General features: G+C 39.8%; 1 non-coding gene across 1 annotated transcript; it reads right to left on the reverse strand.

The window, feature by feature from the left end:
• Positions 1–441: 441 nt before the first annotated feature.
• On the reverse strand, positions 442–548 carry LOC119810893. The gene has a single exon (XR_005284834.1). It is a non-coding gene; the product is annotated as a U6 spliceosomal RNA (small nuclear RNA).
• Positions 549–21,302: the final 20,754 nt, after the last annotated feature.

Here is a 21,302-nt window from a genome sequence, read left to right on the forward strand (position 1 = left end):
GTCCTTTATTATTTAGTTTGTAGGTTATTTACATTGACACACTCATTTTGGTGTCTAAATATGCTGTGGTCTTACCTGATTGTTAGAGATTGGCAAGTTAATAAAAAGTCTGGGAGGTGCTGATATCCAAACAGGCTTCTGCCGTGACTGAAACTCACGGTGGAAAGCACAGAGAGCCAGTCCCCGTGCTAAGAATCTGAATCGTAACAGTGCATTCATTTTAGCATTTGCAAATATTTTTGTCAGTTTTTCTCAGATGTAACTAATATAAAATTTGTTAGCTATAAACATGCAATTTGAGCAAGTCATAGTAGTGTATACTTAAATTACTAATACTATTGCTAATATCAGGATACCACACATTACCATTGCCACCTCACAATTTTCTTTTGGTCTGTTGTAATATTTATTTAATGCATACCACAGCCGCTAACATCACTCAAAAGTGTGGGTAACCTCCCACACTTATACATTATCCCTGCGCAGAGGCCATGTGAATCTTCTCTGTACTGTTTCCATAGTAGCATGTTAATTATTCAAGTGAACAATATAGTTTTCAGAAGTAGGGTATGGCTGTGTATGAGCTTATAAAGTTTTTCAAAAACTTCTCTTGTTAATGTCCTAAGATTGCATTGTTTGTTTTGTTTCTGCAGCAACACTTCACTTTATATTTCAGGTTGAGCTGGAACTCGGCACGCAGCCCAGACTAGTCTCAAACTCCAGGCAGTTTTCTCATCTCCACTTTCTGTGGGATCATAGGCGTGACATTTATTTCCATGATGCCTGAAGACCCTTTAAGTGTTAAAATTACTGTCATTGTAGACAATTACACACCCTTCTTATTGTTGGATATCATCAGTATGTACACACTGTGAATAATTCTAGCTTTGATGATATACTATTCAACTCTAGATTGACTTTGCTTATCTTTTTAAGTTTTTTTATTATTTATTTATTTATTTTTATTAAAAATTTCTGCCTCCTTCCCGCCTCCCATTTACCCCCTCTCTGCTCCACTCCCCCTCCCTCTCCTGTCCAAAGAGCAGTAAGGGTTCCCTGCCCTGTGAGAAGTCCAAGTTCCTTCCCCCTCCATCCAGGTTCAGGAAGGTAATTTTGCTTTTCAAACTATGAATAGGTACAAAAACATAAAAGTAAAATACATGTCCATGTCTAAGTACTTAGACGTGTTGTAAATGCTATGCTGTATGTATGATTATGCCAGTTGATGTTAGTCACCTATAGCTTATAGTTTCAAAGAGATTTTCTGTTATAATAATAAAAAAGTATTAAATCATCAATATTAAAGAATAAAGCATAGATATTTTGTTAATGTTTTAGGTCTCTTTATCATTTGAAGCTACGATTTCCAGCATAGTTTCACAACAAAAATCCTAAAGTTCCTCCCTTAAAGAGTGGAGCAGAGTGGAAAGAGTGAATTTTGAATCTCAATGAGCCATTCTTGTTTTGTCTTTACCTATGTACCTTCTATATACCTAAGCCATATGTTCCAAAGAATTCCTAGAAACATCCATTCTCTCTGGCAAGTTTAAGTAAAAAATGTCACCTTTGTTACCTTTCCTAGAGTTGCTTAGAAAGGAGTGAAATTAATTTCAGTACTTTTGTTTATATGTTCCAGAAATGCTTGCTTCTGAACTTCAAATTCTAAACTCTAAGTTTTCTAATGATTCGAGAGAAATAAGAAGCTCAACGTGCTTCAGAACACCAGAGAGGGCTATCCTGCTGCTGTTATTTTCCTATTAAAACTCAAGGGATAGAGTTTTATGTTGACAATATTGGATAAATATCTGAACTTCTGAACATATTTGAACCTACACTATGAATCATACACAGGTTTGTCAACCCAGTTAGATCCTGAAACCATTTCCTTTTTATTCACATACCTTCTCTAAATCTTTTGGTGTTTTAGGCAGATCTGAGCTCAGTGGCACACTCTGTAATGAGTTCAGCATTGCAGAGTGACAAAGGCCGATGCTGAATAATGACTAGTATTTATTTCATGCGGCTTGCGCTTTGTGCCAGCATTCGGCCACCCAGCTCATGAGGATGGGTGTGGGCTGCATCTGTTGGGCTGTGCCTTGCCTGAACCGGGGGCTCTGCCTGGGCTTTATTGCTGCCACATGGCTGCTATTGTTATTTCACAACCTAAAGCCCTTTCTTGTTTCCCTCTTTGCCCCGAAACCTTCACTCCTGCATATTTCCTTTCTTCTTACCCTGACTCTCTAACAGCTGAACTACATAAATGCCAAGCAGCGATGTGAATTCCTAAACAGAAGCTGCCATAAAACAGCACTGCTCCAACCAAGAAGCACACATGTAGAAACCCATGACTGACAGGGCTCAAAAGGCAGGTTTTACTAAATGACAAGTGTGAAGTTCTTATTGTTGCCCTGGTTGATAGTAGCTCATATTTGCACACATGCTCGTGCGAGCGCGCACGCACACACACACACACACACACACACACACACACACACACACAATTTCACATTTCAGAACAATTCAGTGTAACTGGCAGCTTGGGAGAAAAAAAAGACTTAAAATCCCTTAAAGGCAAGCAAGACAGGAGGAATACCGAATCCAAAGCATTCTCAGTTTTGAGTATGTTGGCATCTTTTGATTGGGCTTAAAATTGGAATCTTGGAGAGGAAGCAGGAAAAGTCGGAATTATAATTGTTTTGTTAAGAAGAAGAGAAAGCAAGAAAGTAAGACGAAAGAGCTGCTCATCTTTTATTTGTCCTTGCATAATTCTATTCAACATTCATTAATGCTATGATATTATGCTTTCGTGTATACCCACTGTCAATATTAAAGGAATATCTATGATATTAAATATACAAAGGAGAAACAATGTGATGCCAATTAATTGTATGTAATCTGTGTTGCTAAAAAGTTATTTGAGTCTTGCTTTTCCTCAGTTACAATAATGTATGAATTTGTATTTAAGAAAAATGGTATCATTATTCTATGTTTGTAATAGTCGATGCTAGTTATTTTTAAATCCTACTGATAAGAGAATGGCAGTTCACTGAGCATAGGCAGAAGAATGGACTAGAAGCCAGAATAATGACAAAGTAATCATGAAGGGTGAAAATCACCCCACCCAGATTAGGTGCAGTGGCTGGAGAGAGACCTCAGGGGAGGTGTCACTCTGGAACCGGTGACAGTGTTCAATTTGCAGCAACAGTGCTATTTACAAGAACCCAAGGAGAAGACAAAAACTCGTAGTATTGTCCGCTCTGCCATACCCTCTTCAGGAGCCTGTTCTAAGTGTTTAATTGGCTCTCAGTAGCCAGGTGATGCTTCTGCTTTTGCGTGGTCAGCTATAAATTCTCATCTAAGGAATCTTTACTTCAGTATAAGTGCCTAAAATATAGCAGCTTTGACATAATTTCTAGAATAATCCATGGGATAGTTTGGCTTTTAACCAAAGGAGGTCATAATATTTCATGAGGACTCTTTGCTGCCTTTGTAACAGTTGTTCAGGGTTTGTGAAATGCTAAATTAAATCTAGTTGCATTCAGAAGGCTATCTGAAGTGCTTTAAATAACCTAAGTGCTATGATACTATGAAATAATTCATAAGGGCTGTAGAGATAGCTCAAGTCCTTAAAGTGCTTGGTGCACAATCATAAAGACCAGAAGTCCATCCCCAATCCACAGCACCTGTGTAAGACACTGGCCTGGTGTTGGCATCTATAATCTTAACCCGTGGACAAGTAGAGACAGGCAGATCTCTAGCCTACTGGATGAGTTCCAGACTGGTGAGAGACTGTGTCTCAAAAAGCAGCTGAGGAGAGGGGTGCCAGAAATGTCCAGATCCTATTGCCATACTCATGAATATCTTGCATATCACCATAGAACCTTCACCTGGCATTGGATGGAGAAAATGACAGAGCCCCACATAGGAGCACCGGACTGAGCTCCCAAGGTCCCGATGAGGAGCAAAAGGAGGGAGATCATGAGCAAGGAAGTCAGGACCGTGAGGAGTGCGTTTACCCATTGAGACGGTGGACAGATCTAACGGGAGACCACCAAGTCCAGTTGGAATGGAACTGATGGAACAGGGGACCAAACCGGGCTCTCTGAATGTGGCTGACGATGGAGGAGGACTGAGAAACCAAGGACAACGGCAATGAATGTGAACTCTACAGCATGGACGGGCTCACTGTGAGCCTTAACCTTCACCTGGCGATGGATGGAGATAGAGACAGAGCCCCACATTGGAGCACTGGACTGAGCTCCCAAAGTTCTGATGAGGAGCGGATGGAGAGAGATCATGAGAAAGAAAGTCAGAACCATGAGGGATGCGTTCAGCCACTGAGACGGCAGGACAGAACTAATGGGAGACCATCAAGTCCACTTGGAATGGGACTGATGGAACATGCGACCAAATCGGACTCTCTGAGGGTGGCTGATGGTGGAGGCTGACCGAGGAGCCAAGGACAATGGCGATGGGCTTGGTCTCTACGACATGGACGGGCTCTGTGTCAACCTTGTCAGTTTGGTTGCTCACCTTCCTGGACCTGGGGGGAGTTGGGAGGACCTTGGACTCAACATAGTGTAGAGAACCCTGATGGCTGTTTGGCCTCAAGAGGGAGGGAGTGGGGGTGGGGGGGGGAGGGGAGGGGAGGGAGGGGGGAGGAAGAGGGGGGAGATGGCAATTTTTAATAAAAAATAAATAAACTGGAAAAAAAATCACAAAGTATAGAACACTGGACTGAGCTCCGAAGGTCTAGTTGAAGAGCAGAAAGAGGGAGAAGATGAGCAAGGAAGTCAGGATTGCAAGGGTTTGGTCCACCCACAGAGACAGTGTGCCTGTTCTAATGGAAGCTCACCAAATTCAGCTGGACTGGGACTGAACAAGCATGTGATCAAACCGGACTTTCTGAATGTGGCTGACAATGGGGGCTGACTGAGAAGCCATTGATAATGGCACTGGGACTTGTTTCTACTGCATGTACTGGCTTTTTGGGACCCTAGTCCATATGGATGCACACCTTCCTAGGCCTAGATGGAGAGGGAAGGGTCTTGGACTTTTCACAGGGTGGGGTACTCTGCCCTCTCTTAAGACTGGAGGAGGAGGAAGGAGGGAAAGTAGGGGAGTGGGAGGGGAATGGGAAGAGGGGAGGAAGTGGAAATTTTTTAATGGAGAAATAAAAATATAAAAAAATCACGAAATAGACAATGCATGAGAAAACACCCAGTGTTATCCTATAGCCCCCCACATACACTCACACACACGTATGCACACTCAAACATACACACCTCCTATATACATGAACATACATACACACAAATGCATAAACATACACAATAATCAATGAAAAAGTTAAGTGAAAAATTCCTAAAAATGTAAAGCATTCTTTATATAATAACAATAAAGATATAATTCTACTGAATGTAGCAAAGCAGTGAATCAGTGTAGGCAGGAACTGCTTTTTAATTTTCCAGAAGCCCAGACTCGAATAATAACACAGAAACTATATTAATTACAGCATTGTTTCTAGATGGTATAGCATCTAGATAACTCTTACAATCTTAAAACTAACCTATGTCTAACTGTGTATTGCCTCGAGGTTTGTGGCTTACTGGTAGGTTCTGGGCTGGCAGCTCGCATCTGTCCTCCTTCAGCAGCTACATGGCATCTCCCCGACTCTGCCCATTTTTCTATATCTCTGTTCAGGCTTCCCACCTGGCTTTACTTTTCTAAGCCATTGACCTAAACAGCTTTAATAACCAATGGTAATAAAACATTATTCATGCATCGTGATGAGAGGACTCACACATCAAATCAAGAGCTAGACCAAATATCTAACGAATAGAAAACATGCTCAGAACACAGTATCTACAAATTTCCTCCCGAAAATTCTAATAAAAAGTCTTTAAAATTATTGTCATTTTCTTAAATTGAGAGATTCAATATGAATGTGCCATATTTATCTATAGTTATTATTATAGAAAATAGTTGTTTTTTTAATACTTTTGAATACTCATACTCTATGCATAAATCTAAATCACCCATTTGTAGTGAATGAAATGGCCCTAAAGACAATACTTATTTCTATAGTGTGGTGAACTGACTGAGTTGTTAGGTAGATTTCTATGTTGCACTATGGTTACAGTTAAGTGTTGCCTTATGACTATATTATACTCAAAGAATGAGGGCACATATAATATATTCTGCGTATTTCTGTACTAGGTACATACAGAACTCCCTGCTTGGTCCTTTAGGCTATTCCGATCTGCTAACTCAAAGTGAAGGACTCAGAAGCCCCAGGTTGTATCTTAGTCTCAATAGAAGGAAATCCTAGTCCCTGGATCACTGTGAGGAAGATGTCTACCCTGCTCCTACTTCAATACAGCACTTTATATGATTAGCCATAATCCTGTTTATCAGGCCACGGATGTTGAAGCGTATCTATTCCATTAATGGCCGTTACTTTATTATCTTAATATCTACATGTCTATAGATTTTCTTCTTTCAAGATCTATCACTTTTCAGCAGCAGCAGAAGGAACACTTCCTCCACCAGCTTTGTTGTAGACGTTATCCTACAGTAAGAGACACCATCCCTTGTCTCTGTTCCTACCACATCTCTCATGCTTTTTTCCTTTCTAGTCTTACTTTCAGTCTCTATTCTGGACTTCTACCATTTGAATTCAGTGAAGTAAAACGTTCTTCACTGTTGGAGGAGGCTGCAAGTTATTTCCTGGTTGCTTAGCCTGAAATAATCACACAGAAACTGTATTATTTAAATCACTGCTTGGCCCATTAGCTCTAGCTTCTTATTGGCTAACACTTATATCTTAATTTGACCCATCTTCATCTGTGCATCACTACGAGGTCATGGCCTACCAGCAAAGTTTCAGCACATCTGTCTCTGGCAGTGGCTCCATGGCTTCTCCCTGACTCTGCCTCCTTTCTACCAGCATTCAGTTTAGTTTTTCCCACCTAGCTCTGTTCCTCTATAGTTCTGCTATAGGCCCAAAGCAGTTTCTTTATTAACCAATGATATTCACAGCATACATAGGGAATCCCACATCTCTGCGTACCTTTTGAGCTCTTGGAATGTCTCTCTTCTAATCCTTGACATGGGATGATATAAAAGAATATCTTTGTTCAGAAAACCACCTGAACCTATAGTAAAGTATTAGTAGTTCAAGGGGCCCTGGTGACCTCTAAACAGCCCTTGCTTGGCTGATGATATTTGTCTGTTTATTTATTTTGGCAATATTTACAGCCTGAGAAAGAAGACTTCCAAGTGTTCTGGTGACTCTAGAAAAATGTGTTGTTGTCTGGCAACTCTATCTCCCTGTTCCCTCTTGAAAGCCATCAGGAACAAAGTAAGCACTCTACAATTTTCCCTCTTGCTCCCCTGTATTGTTCAGGAATGCCAAAGAGGCAGAAACTATTAGAAATAAAGATGCATACTACATCTATGTATGATAGAGATGTGTGTAGATGTGTGTATGTGTTTGTGTGCATGTGTGTGTGCATGTGTGTTTGTGTGTGTGTGCGTGCGTGCGTGCGTGCGTGCGTGTGTGTGTGTGTGTGTGTGTGAGAGAGAGAGAGAGAGAGAGAGAGAGAGAGAGAGAGAGAGAGAGAGAGAGAGAGAGATTAGTAAAAGCATTTATGAAGACTGACAAACCCCAAGTCAAGGGACAGTCAGATGCTGGAGAACCAGGGGACCTTGCAGTGTATTAGTAGCAGGCATACATGATGACACTGGTAAGGGATTAAATCCCTTGCTTTACTGTTCAGATACAGAAGCCAAAGGGGAATGTGTTCAAGGAGAAATGCAAAACCAGTTACCACTGCTACTAACATTTATTGAGTCTTCCTATATGACTGGTACTGTGATAAGTTCTTTCTAAATATTATTTCATTTTATCTGCAAACAACTCTTTGAAGGAGTGACCATGATGAGAAAACCTTTCACATGAGAAGTTAAAATCATTTAAAAATTAAGTAATTTTCCTATGATCCCAAAGCAAGGGCATGGCTGAGTTGTAAATCCAGTTCCAGAGAGACTGACTCCAGAGCCAAATAATATTAATTGGACAACCATTCTATACTATTGTTATATATTTAAGTAAATTTTATAATGTATCACAAAGTCAAAATTTTATTAAAATTTTAATAATATATAAAAAACAAGAGATTAGATTATTTTTGACTTGCCAATGTTGTTTAATAAAGAGGAGTAAGTAAAGAACGGGAAATACACAATTTCAAGTAGCACACATAATGAGATATTAAGGAACAGAGGAGAATGTTAGCTGGGAAGTTGAAACATAGGGAAGAGAGAATAGATAAGGTTAGGGGAAGCTTCCAGTCTAACAAAAGATATTATTTCCATCTCAGATAGTTGTGTATTAGTGATTCATTCACTATTGCATTGCTTACCAGAGATCACATGATCACTTCTATAAGTACAATGAAGCAAATCAGTGGGGTACAACACCCTATTATAAGATACTACAGTATTGTGCGGCACACTGTAGGGATACCATGTATATTACAGAACTATGTGTCATACTGTAAAGGATACATGTATATTACAATGTTTATGTGGCATAATGTAGTAATGTCATGGCATGAGGAAAGAAAAAAGGATGAGGAAATGAAGAAAAGAATATAGGAAAGTAGGAAACAAGTCTAGATGAGAGGGAATTGGCATTTATATGCTATTTATATATAGCTTTGCATAACAGATCTTTTAACATCTCAAATGTTATCTTTTTATTATCTATGTATTATCTATATCTCTTTATCATCTATCTATATATCATATAGATATCTATCTATCATCTATCTATCTATCTACCTGTCTGTCTGTCTGTCTGTCTGTCTGTCTATATCTATCATCATTATCATCACCATCTATTGTTTATATTCTGTTGGTACAGAAATGTGTTTTGTGAATCACCAGATGTTCTTTTAAACCTTTTGGATGATTTAAAACTCAAAGTTTAATAAAATTTATGCTGGCAATTATACAACACCATAGATTAGGTAAGTTATAAAGAAAAGCAAGTTTGGGTTAGCTTAGAGTTGTTTTCTAAAGTCAAGGATGCAGACCTGCTGGTAACCTCACTGGCAGAATCCTGGGGTGGCTAAGGGGACCATGACACCATATACGTGTGCTCCTGGTGTCTCTCCATTTCTTACAAAGCTGCTAACATTCCATCATGTGGCTCTACTTGGTGATCTTGTCTAATTATAATCATCTCTCAAAGATTTCACTCTAAGCAAGACACTCAGGTTATGATTCTGCATACTCAGTGTCTCACAGTGGAGGTTAAACTTCCGCCTTTACATGATTGATTCTTAAGCAACCATGTTTACATATTTCTCAGTGTTAACCTCTGCAACATGCTGTAAAAATCATGATGAGAAAAACTTCTGAAGCCTTAGCAGAAAGACTGAGCTCAAATTGCACATTAGATACTACCACAGTTATATAGGGAAAAATCAGTGTTTCCTCAGCAGCGCCCAGGAAACAATGGGAATGGCTGACTCTACTAATTTCTCCATTCTTGAGTACATACCTTTTTAGTGTTTGGTGTGACAAAAAGGGAAGTACACATAAGCCCTTCTGCTAAAGCCAACAAACAGATTTGTGTCATTGTTTGGTTGACTAATAAAGAAAAGAGCATTTTACTGGAAAAAATGACTGGCAAACCCAGCACACTTAACTAGATGTGAACATTTGGCACCTGTTTTATTTTAAGTGATGAAACGAGGCAGCCACTTTAAGCAAGAACCAGCTCAAATTATTGGGTGACAGTGATATTGTGATCTTAAGAGAAATTGAGAATTTTGGAATTTGCCATCACCACTAGAATTTGACAAGCTTCCCTACAAAGACTTTCTGATGTCCTAATCATAACAATGAACTGAGTTTCTCTTTCTTTCTTTTTTATGAGATGGCCAATTTATTTTATTACAAAATCACTCATGGCCCAAGAGCTTAGTTGTTTTAACATAAGCCAATGTAGTCATACAATATTCATTGATAAATATGTTTCCACATTGAGAACCAATTTTTAAACAGCCACTACTTTTTGAGTTTGGGAATAGTATCAAAAACATGTATCTCCAAATATCTGAAAATGATTGAAACACTCCTTCTATTTACAGCTTATACTGTTAGTTGCAGACAGTTATGTCTATATGAGTTTAGACTTTATTTGTAACTCATCTGACAGTATACATATCATAGAACACTAATTCCAAATTTTCTGGGAATTACTGACTTCCCTTAAGGCTAGAGAACTAGGTAACAGGCTAATTTTGTTTCTCATTTCCTACTGAGATCTGATTTGACCTTTGCATAATGGAGGTGTTGATGATGATCACTATATGATACAAGTCATCATGTTTAAGGGCAACACTCTTTAACACTCAGCTTTTTTAAAAAATCATTTCTCATAAAACAACCTGCTGATTTTTCCAAACAATATTCTTAAGTATTTGTCACATTTGCAATTATACTGACTGCCAAAACAATTTGTATGCATTCCTCTAGTAGTTCCTCAGATTTAAGGATTAAGAAATTGAATTTTGAAAACAAATTAAAAAGAATGATCATAAAATATCAAAGTTTCAAAGATCCCTCAGCCTCATCTTGACTGGCTCAACTCACAATACCCTTTGCAACTGGTTGCTTCAGGAGTTCAGATTACCTCCAGGGTTGGGACAATGGTTAGTGAGTTCATGTTTGGGGAAATAAATAGTAAAGTAAGTATTCTTGGGGATATTGGTTTTAAATTCTTAGAAATTCTTAGAATACTTTTTAACAGCTATTCATTTTGTAATAGTTACCAGTAAATCATTTTTATTACTGAATAGTATTTTTTTACAAAAATGAACTGCCTATGTTGACCCATTAGCTAGACATTTGTATTGTTTGAGGTTTGGGTTATATTTGCTTAAATATTTAGAGCTGACACATAAATGTTTTTGTTTCTCTTAAAAAAACACCCACAAGTAGAATGGTTAGGCTAAATGGTAAATTTTTTTTATATATGATTATCATGGATGCAAATCGCTTGTCTGATTTATATTATCCAAATACTTGCCCTCACCTTGATTTTCTGAATTGTGTCTTTTGAAGAGCAGGAAACATTTAGTCTGACACAGGACATGAATGGTTGGTTGTGTTCCTTCTGTGATATCTTTTCATACACTCAAGCTAAAGAAATAATTACAAAGCCGGGCGGTGGTGGCCGCACTGCCGTTAATCCGCAGCACTCAGGAGGCAGAGGCAAGCGGATCTCTGTGAGTTCGGACCAGCAATGGGTCTACAAGAGCTAGTTCCAGGACAGGCTCTAAAGCTGCAGAGAAACCCTGTCTCGAAAAACAAAACAAAACAAAACAAAAAAGAAAAAAACCAGAAATATTACAAAAGGCTTATAAGTTTATCTTTCCCAATTAAACTTAAAATCTGTCTCAAACAGTTTGATGCAAGTTACTACAAACATCCGTAGAGACTTGAAAAGGAAATTTAAAAAGAGCAAGAGAAGACCTATCATTCTAGAATAGATGGAAGATGATGGAATACATGTAGCGCAAAGGTCCAACAGGACAACAGGTGGTGCTGGAATGAAGAAGTACAAACAAGCTGGTGGAGTTGAACAGTATTCAGCATTGGTGCAGTCATACAGATATCTACTCATCAACCCAGGGATAAAAGCTGCTCAACAATGGAGAGCCTCCCTAATAAATGGCACCGAAGCCAAGGAGTTAGCATTCTCCCCCTCACCAGACATCAAACTGTTTGAGACAGATTTTAAGTTTGGGGGTATATTGTGTTAGGGTGTGTGTGCACATTAACCTGTGGATGTGCAAACCCATTTATATACATATTGAAACTGGAGTAGTGTGTCCTGTGTCCTTTTCTGTAACTTCATGCCTTAATGGATTACTGAATTGGTGAGCATGCTCTTTGCATCTGCTGCCCGGTGCCGACATCACAGGCATATACATCCACGCCTGGCTTTTTTACACACCTGCTTAGGATTCAAATTCATATTTTATGCTTGCAGAGTAAGTGCCTCTATCCACTTCTATCCACTGAAAACATATCCTCATCTCTGCCAAGTAGTACTTTTAACAGAATAAACTTTCAATCATTTGTTGTGAATGTGGAGAAATAAAATTGATATTTCTGCATCAACATTTTAACATGAGATTTACTAAGTTGATTTGCTAGTTTCTGTAGATATTCTCCCAGGTCTTCAGCATTGGTTGTGTAAATATTTACATTAGCTATGAGCAAGAAGAGTTATTTTCCTATTCTGTCCTCCATTCCCATCTTGCTTGCTGTATCACAGTGAGAAAGCTCAGAAGACTGCTGTACAGTTATCAAAGTGACTACCTTTGCTTGTTCTTCATGCGAGAAACACCACTTAATATATCTCACCGTAAAAACCAGATGCCAGCCATTATTCTTATTGTGCAATTAAAAATAATTCTTTGTGAATTTTACATTATGCAACCTGATCCCACTCGTATCCCTGTCCTGTTGCTTCCACTGTTTCTCCTTGCAATCTACCTCCAAAACAAAACAATGTTTAAGAGTATCCCCCCCAAAAACCAACAAAACCAAAAACAAACAAGCAAAGGAAAAAATATCTCAGTGTGAAAGCTGTAATGTGTCACAGTGAGTCACACAGTACACCCTTTAGTTTACACATCTTTACTTGTAAGTAAGTGTTCATTGCAGTGAGTCATTGGTCTGGCTTGAGGTCTCTGGCTTCTGCTACCTTATCCATACTGGGCCCTCAGTGAAACTTTTCTTGACTATCTTGTTGTTGCCCTGTATCATGGAGATCCTGTAGCTTTAGATCTTCAGGTCTGATCCTTTTATATACTCCAGCAGTTTATATATGAGGTAGATGTTGGTCTGGGCTAACTCATTGCCATGGTTCTGGCATTGGTGGTAGCTGGGTTTGTCAGTTTGCCAACTTTCATTATAGCTAGTTGGGCAAGCTCTCCAGCATTGCTCCAGCTAGCTCACAGGAGGCACCAGGCAGCAAAGGGTGGAGCCATTCCTCCTTCTCTCACACTCTGGGGTCCAACTCACCCTCACTCACACTACCAGGGGCAGCTGTTTTGCCCAGGTGAGATGCAGTGCCCGCAACCCTTCATGAGGGGCAGGGATAGCTCTTCTGCTCTCATGCCCCTGAGACTGGCTCTCCTAACTTGCACAGGTGGCAAGGGATGGGGTGAAGAAGAGCATGTTTCCCTTACCCATGCCACCACAAAGCATATGAGGGAGAGGTGGTTGCAGGTTTACTCTCACGTCCACAAGAGCAGCTCACATGCACTCCCACGTACAGGATCAGCTCTAGTGTGCTCCGCAGGAGAGGTTCAGGTCCCTCTCTCCCATGTGCTGAAGGCAGTGAGGTGCAGGACCAGCTCTCTCATTTTCCTAACCCTGGGACCAGCTCTCCCACCAGACATAGGTGGCAAGGGGTGAGGGGCATCTTTCTCTTACTCATGTAAACACATGGCAGAAGATGGGGAGTCAGCTCTCCTGATCTCAAGTCCTCCCACCCTGCTCTCCTGTGCCCCAGCCAAGAGGGTCAGCTCTACTGTGTTGTCTGAGTGAGGCACAGGACCTGCTTGCCCAAGTGTTGCTGTGAGCAAGGGGAAGTGCCAACACTCCCACTCTTATGACCTCAAGGCCAGCTGTCCCACCAACCACAGGCAGAGAGGGGTAGGTGTTAACTGATGTTTTCATTCCCCTCCGTCCTACAGTTATTAAATCCCAAAGAATCACACAGAGGTCTACATTAGTTATAAATTGATTGGTCCATTAGCTCAGGCTTCTTATTAACTAATTATTATAACTTACATTAGCCCATAATTCTGGTCTGAGTTAGCCACGTAGCTTGGTACCTTTTTTGGTGAGGCAGTCACATCTTGCTTTCTCTACGACTGGGTCATGACTGCAGACTAAGCTACCTCTTCCCAGAATTTTCCTCTTCTCAGTGCCCCACCTACACTTCCTGCCTGACTACTGGTCAATCAGTGTTTTATTTAAAATAATACAAGGAACAGGATAAAACACAATTGTCCCACAGCAGGTAGGGTAGGGAAGAGATCTTTTATTTCCTTCTCCACTCCACTATATGGCACATGATGGGTGGGGCCCGTTCTCCCACACAGGTTCATAGGGGGCAGATCACTTTCACACATTGCCCCAGCAGCAGTTGACCCTCAAATACTAGCTTGGCCTCAGGGGTTGGCCCAGACTATGGGTATCAGTAGGGCCCTTGGTGGTAATAGGAGCCACGTCAATTTAGAGTTGGGTTGCAGTAGGTCCACAGACATTGCCCCCAGCAGCAGTTTGGGCTTAGGCATCACCAAGTTCTCAGATGTCAGCCTGGGTCTCTTAAATCTATATGACCCCTGTAGGAACACATCCCTTGGACACTGACTTAGTAACAGGTAATGGTCCAGACTCTGGGCCTCTTCAGGACCCTTACTGGTAACAGGAGCCCTGGACCACACAGCATAGACCCCACAGCTGCATCAGAGTCCTGAACCAAGTCATCTTCCATGGCAGCAGCCCAGGCCCAGACATCACCATGACCCTGGGTGTTAAGCTGGCCATCTGTATCAGCCAATTAATTCTTCAGCATCCTCGACTCTTCAGATCAGCCTCTTTCCCCGGCACATAAATCAATCTCCTCCCTGCCTTTCTTCTATTTCCCCACCAGGTATTCACTTCCCATAATAATTTCTGACCTTTCAGTGCCTGGCACTGGGCAGACTCATGGCTGATTCTGCCCTCCCCAAGCCTACTGTGCTACTTTTTGCACACTAAGTTTTGAAATATATATATATATATATATATGTATGTATATATATATATATATATATATAAAATTAAATTTTAAGAAATATTTTATTAATTCTTTCAGGATTCCATTCAGTGTGTTTTGAACATTTTTACCTCTCCTCCCCAAACTCCAACCATTACTACTCTCTTCACAGTCCCCTCCCCATTCCCAACCAGTTTTGAGATTCCTTCTTTTTTTCTTTTCTTTTCTTATTCCTCTCTCATATAGTATATACATCCTGACTCCAGCTTTCCTTCCCTCTCTTCCTCCCAGCCTTCTTATCTTCCCCCTCCCACAGATCCATTGCCCTTCTGTTTCCCTTTAGAAAAGAGCAGGGCCTCCCACTGAACCCAGCATAACAAGATGCAAGAAGATTAGGCACAAACTCATATCAAGACTGGATGAGGAAACGCAGTGGGGTGAAAAGGGTCACACAAGAAGGCAAAAGAGTTAGGGACACCTCTACTCCCACAAAAACTCCAAGCTAAAGAATCACAGCATTCAGAGGGCCTAGCACAGACTCATACAGGCTCTGTAACTACTGCTTCAGTCTCTGTGAACCCCTATGAGCCCCGCTTAGTTGATCTTTATTTTTCCATCATGTCCAGTTTGTGTCCAATTAGTCTTGGGTGTGGGACCTTCCCTTGAGCATTATCTACTTACAGTGGTGGGGGCTGATCATACCTATAAAGAAACGTGACTTTCCCTTACCCATCAACTGTCAAATGCCAATAATACCTCTTGTCCATTATCTCACTCTGCTGAGGTTTGACAGCTGAATGGTGGGTGGGTTCTGTGCCTGCTGTCGACCACTGTGATTTCCTATGTGCATCTGCCCTGTTGTGTCTGAAAAGGAAGTTAATTGATTTTATCAACCACCTCCAGCTCTTAGGAGCTCTCTGCTTTCTCTTTATTGAAAATCCATGAGCCATTGAGAGAGCAGTAAATAAAATACTTCATTCCGGGCTGAGGACTCCACAGTTTTTATTGGGGTTCGGGACATCTATGAGTTAATTGCAATCCAGTGCACCGAGAAGATTCCTTGATAAAGACTCAGAGATTTTCTAATCGATGCATACAGTAATGAGTCATTAGAAGTCATTTTAAATACTATGTCCATTTAGCAAAGTAATAGTAGTGGGTTCTAGCTTTAGGGCCTATGAACCTATCTAGTCTCAGATTTTGACCTCTTAGCAGTGACACATATGTGTTTCCGTCTCATGGAGTGTGCCTTAGAGCACAGGCCAAAAAGTGGCTGTTTACCCCAAAGCATTCACACTACTGGAATGCCAATGGGTCATATCTTGTCAAGCTAGTCAGTGATGTAGCTTACAAGTGGACAGCTGGGTGGGCATGAGGGATTACTGTTTACTCCTGGCAGTGCACAGTACCCCCCAGCTCTGTGGAGTGCTAGCTAGTGGTTGACGAAGCTTCCAGGTAAAGACTAGCTAATTTGTTATGTCCTGTGACTCTAGTGTGTAGTATCTTCAGTCATGTTCTGGAGGTAAATCAAGAACATTTGCAACATCTTCTAATGCTTGGATATTATATGACATAATACATCAATACATAATATACATAATACATAATAGTATCCATTACTAATACAGGCATTTTTTTAGTTGGTGGCATATAATGGTCCTACTCAAGGTATTTTTCCCCTTGCTGTAGGACAATGTCATTAAATCTCAGCAACCTTCAACAAACTACTCTTTATAAATTTCTTAAATAAATTAAAAATGTACTTAACTAGTAGTTATTGCGTTGTGACATATGACTCTGTAGAACTCAATATATGGGGTGTCCTATGTTATTTCTATTTCTTGGCTATTGTAAAATAGTGAACAATGAATGAAGATGAGCAGTGTGTAAATCCTACACAAGTTTCTCACCTAACCTGTCTTTAGAATGGAATGGCGTGCTTGTAAGTAATAAAGAGATGCATAGACTTTAGGATCTCAGAATGAGTTTTGTTTTACTTACCACCCCAAATCTAGCTGTATGAAGTTTTTTTTATTTGGCACATTCATTACAATAAAGTGAACACAGCGAGACCCACAGCTCTGGGTAACCTGCAGAGACTAAAAGATTTGGAACACTCAGTTCCAAAGGGTAATGATTTCTTCAAATCCCCTGCCTCAGGGCTCATGGAACTATGCAGAAAAAAAAGGCAGGAAGATAGTAAAAGCCAGAGTAGATGGAAGACAGAAGGGAACAGAGCATTGAAGATGCAATAGGACTGACGCAAATATGAGCTCATAGAGACTGTGGCAGCATGCATAGAACATGCACAGCTCCAACCAGATGGGATTCCAGTGCTGAAGTGGGATGTGGACACATTCTTCCACCCTTAAACAAGAAGCCATCTCCAATTGGCATTTGCTTACAGAGGAATAATAAGTTTTCTTCAATGGAGTCTTACTGGGTATGTTTATCAAACTTGAAGGTAGGCTCAATGCCCAGTAGTAGATGGCCAACACAGCACAGATTTAATGCTATTTCTGTTTGTTTGGGCATTTTTCAGTTTACTGCTCTTTCACTTGTAATAATAAAATTTTTGGTATTGTGTTGTGTCTAGTTGTGTGTGTGTGTGTATGTGTGTGTGTATGTGTGTGGTGTGTATGTGTGTGTGTGTTGTATGTCTTTTGGATTTCTTTCCCGTTGGTTTGTTAAAAATTCTATACTTTTGTTTGCTTGTTTGGTTTCTAAAGAGAGAGAGAAAGGGCGGGATATGAGTGGAGGGGACAGATGGGGATGATTTGAGAGTAGCTGGGGGAAGTTGGAAACCAGCATCAGAAATACTTTCTATATTTTTTCAATAAAATCATAAAAAGAAAAATATTTTTTCAAGTTTTATTTCTAATTAAAAATTTAAATATATTTTTACACATTATATATTTAAGTTTCTTTTTATTGTTACCTAGACAGTATAAAAGCATAAAGTAATTAAAGTTATATAAAGCAGGTAGAAACCAAACAACCGATTTTAAGGTATTTATTCTTTATGTTACATCCCAACTGTAGATTCCCCTCCCTCCCCTTTTCCTTCCCTTTTCTCCTCCCCTTTCCTTCCCATCCTCCCCCCAATCTATTCCTTCGGTGTTTCTGAACAAAAATGGCAGGCTACCTATGGGTATCAACAAGCATAGTTTATCAAGTTACAGTATAACTAAGCACCTCCTCTTGGATTAAAGCTGAACAGTCAATCCAGTATGAGGAATATGTTCTCAAGAGCCAGCCAAAGTGTTAGGACAGCCCCTGCTTCCAATGATCGTTGTCTTACAAGTAGGACCAAGCTACACAACTATCATAAATGTAAGGGCTATAGGTTGCTACCATGCAGGTTCTCTGGTTATTGGCTTCAGACCTCTGTGAGTTCCGAGCCAGGATAGTTGTTTCTGTGGGTTTAATTGTGATGAACTTTGACCCCCCTGTCTCCAACAATTCTTCATTTTTCTTCAGCAGGGTTTCCCTAGAGCTCAGCCTAATGTTTGGCTGTGGGTCATTGCATCTGTTTCCATCATTTACTGGATGAAGGTTCTCTGATTACAATTGGGGTAATTATCAGTCTGATCTCAGGGAATGGCCAGTCAATGCTACCTTTTGCTCAGAGTCTTATCTGGTGTCATCTATGTAAACTCATGCGTGTTTCCCTGGCATCAGGTTTCTGCCTTACCCTGAAATGCCCACCCCTCCAATCATCTCTTTCACTACTCTCCCCCCTCCTTCCACCCCCCAACCAGATCCAAGTTCCCATCTTCACCTACTCCCAGTTTAACCAGGAGATCTCTCCTATTTCCCCTTCCTGGTAAGATCCACGCATTCCCCCTTGGGCGCTCCTTGTTACCTAACCTGTCTGGGTCTGTGGTGTGTAGGTTTTCATAGTTGTTCTGTAATTTGACTTCTCAATTTCTATACATGCTTCAATTTCAAAAGTGTGTGTGCAAAACAGTGCAGACAGAGGGCTCAGGGCTTATGTGCTTTCTGTTCATGGGTGAAGAGCAGAGTCTCGGATCCCTAATACTCATGTGAATACTAGGTAGGAATGGGATCCAATCAGTAATTGACAGCCTCAAAGGTAGACAGAGGAACTGCAGAGACAACAAGCTGCAAAGAAAGCCATGTTTGTTAAGATCTAGTTTGCTTAAAAGAACACGTATCAATGTCTAAGGTGGAAGAGGGATCAAAGAATATTTCCAACATCAACTTCATGTCTCCATAGTGCATGTGCATACATGAAACACGTACACACGGACACCGGTGTGTGACCATAGATGTGCAAAATGGCATACATAATTATAACCACACATACATACATGAAAGTGACAGCAAAATAAGTAAAAATTAAAAAGTTCAAATGACCATTAGTGAGTTAATAAAAAATCAAAGTCACATAATTGGATACTAAGCTAATATATATTGCTTTTAAATACAGATACATATAATAGCACAGACAACTCTTAAGGATTTAAGATGGCCTCAACAAAGCAATGCTTCAGAATGTAGACAGATGCTCTTAGAATAGTCCAAAGCAAAGTGAACATGAGCAATAATAGTTCACCAAAAAACACACTCCTGCAATAAACCTGGGAGTGAGGGTAATCTCTGAGGAAAAAATGTAGGGGCTGGAGACAGAAGGAATTTTAAAATGGAATGAGGTGAACTACTTGGTAAATTTCTAGAAACCTCAGAAGACTCACTGTTTTAACAAAGTCATCAATATTGGAGCTCAAATATTTTCATAAGCCTACATAAGATATATAATATTTGTAGCTTTATTGTACTCATTATAAAAAACTAATAAGTCATGTCTAGGATCTCAAAAATAGTGCTCTCACAATAGATGCACACATGTGCAAGACTATAAACACATTTGCACATACATATTTTTCTCATAGAAAAACACTTTTGAAATGCTTGTGAAATTTCTGCATATGACTTAAAGCTAGCAGAGATACAGCTCATGTCTTCCTTGACAAACAAACAGCTAAAGGAATCATTTGAATAATGCTGAAAACAGTAAAGCTGAGTAGACCTAGACAGAAAGATGAGGACCAATCAATATGACGGTGAAACTCTCACATTTAACTATAATTGAAACAAAATTAATTGTGTTTAGCCCAATCCATCTTCAAATCTCTATAGTTTTATTTCTGAACCTTAAGTTTTCAGTAACTGGTAACTGATAAATACTTAAAATATTATCTTTTTTGTATTTCATTTTTTTTTTTGTGGTGGAGACTGTATAAAATACAGATCTATTTTAGGGCAGTTTTCCTTGATTTAGGAACTCAGCCCACACAAGTTAACACAGTAGACGGTGTTCTTGATCCCTTCTGTGTTGCCTGAACAAAGAAGCCGAAAGGTAAAGAGGAGAGTGTCTCCAGTGTGCTTCATGCAGGGCAAAAACACAGGGAAGTAAAAAGGAAAGTAAAAAGTGTAGGGCACAGGGAGAGCCCAGAGCACCCTTGCTTGCAGTGGAGGGAATCTGGGAGAGAATAGCAGCCCAGGTCATAACGAGATCTGCCATCATCCAGTCGTTTCCCATGGGGTGGTCCCGTGGAAGGCTGTGGACCTAGGCCTGAGCTCATACAAAACTTTGAACTGTGTTTTCCTGAATGGATCAAAGCATTAAAATCCTGACAGATTAAAAAAAAAAAAACCTAATGTGCTTCTAAGTTTATCTTCTGTGTTAGCAGCCATCAAAAATAATGTCTCCCTGAGCAATTTAGTGGGTTCTTTGGGAAACTTTGTGAATGTGACTGAAATATCATGGCTTCTGAATATAGAGATAATCCATATAATCATATCTAAGAGATGTATAGGCTTGCGTGAGGAAAGTTAATGGAGACAAATAGAATAGACTAATAGATCTTTTTTACGGAAGATTTTAATACTTGGTTTAATAAATACTCCCATGGAATCTTTATTGCTTTTGAGTAACAGTCATCAGATTATTTGAACATTATTATATATATGTATTATATATATATATATAATATTTTTAACTTTGGGAGAAGGGACTTTCAGGGAGAGAGCGATATAGGCACCCTACCCCATGGCATGTTCTTGGCTATGGTATACTCCTGAGTCCAGAATATATGCCTCACACACAAAAATAACTTTATACTTCCTTTATATAAGACAAATTTTAGTTATTCTGTGTATATAAAAGAATACAAGGAAAGCAATATGAGTAATAAAAATACACTGCCCTAGAGCTTACATTTCAAAACTTAACAAGTTCCTTTACTAAAGATGACTGTCAAATAAATCAGATACTATACATATTTTTCCACTTTTAATGTTAGAATGTACGTCTTCATTTTCGACTCTTATGCCACAATGAATCTGAAATAGGAAAGCATGTATGATGGAATTCCAGATTCACATGATCAGTATCTATAAAAACTATCCTCCATGTGCC

This window comes from Arvicola amphibius, chromosome 3 (genome assembly GCF_903992535.2).
Source record: "Arvicola amphibius chromosome 3, mArvAmp1.2, whole genome shotgun sequence".
NCBI lineage: Eukaryota > Metazoa > Chordata > Mammalia > Rodentia > Cricetidae > Arvicola > Arvicola amphibius.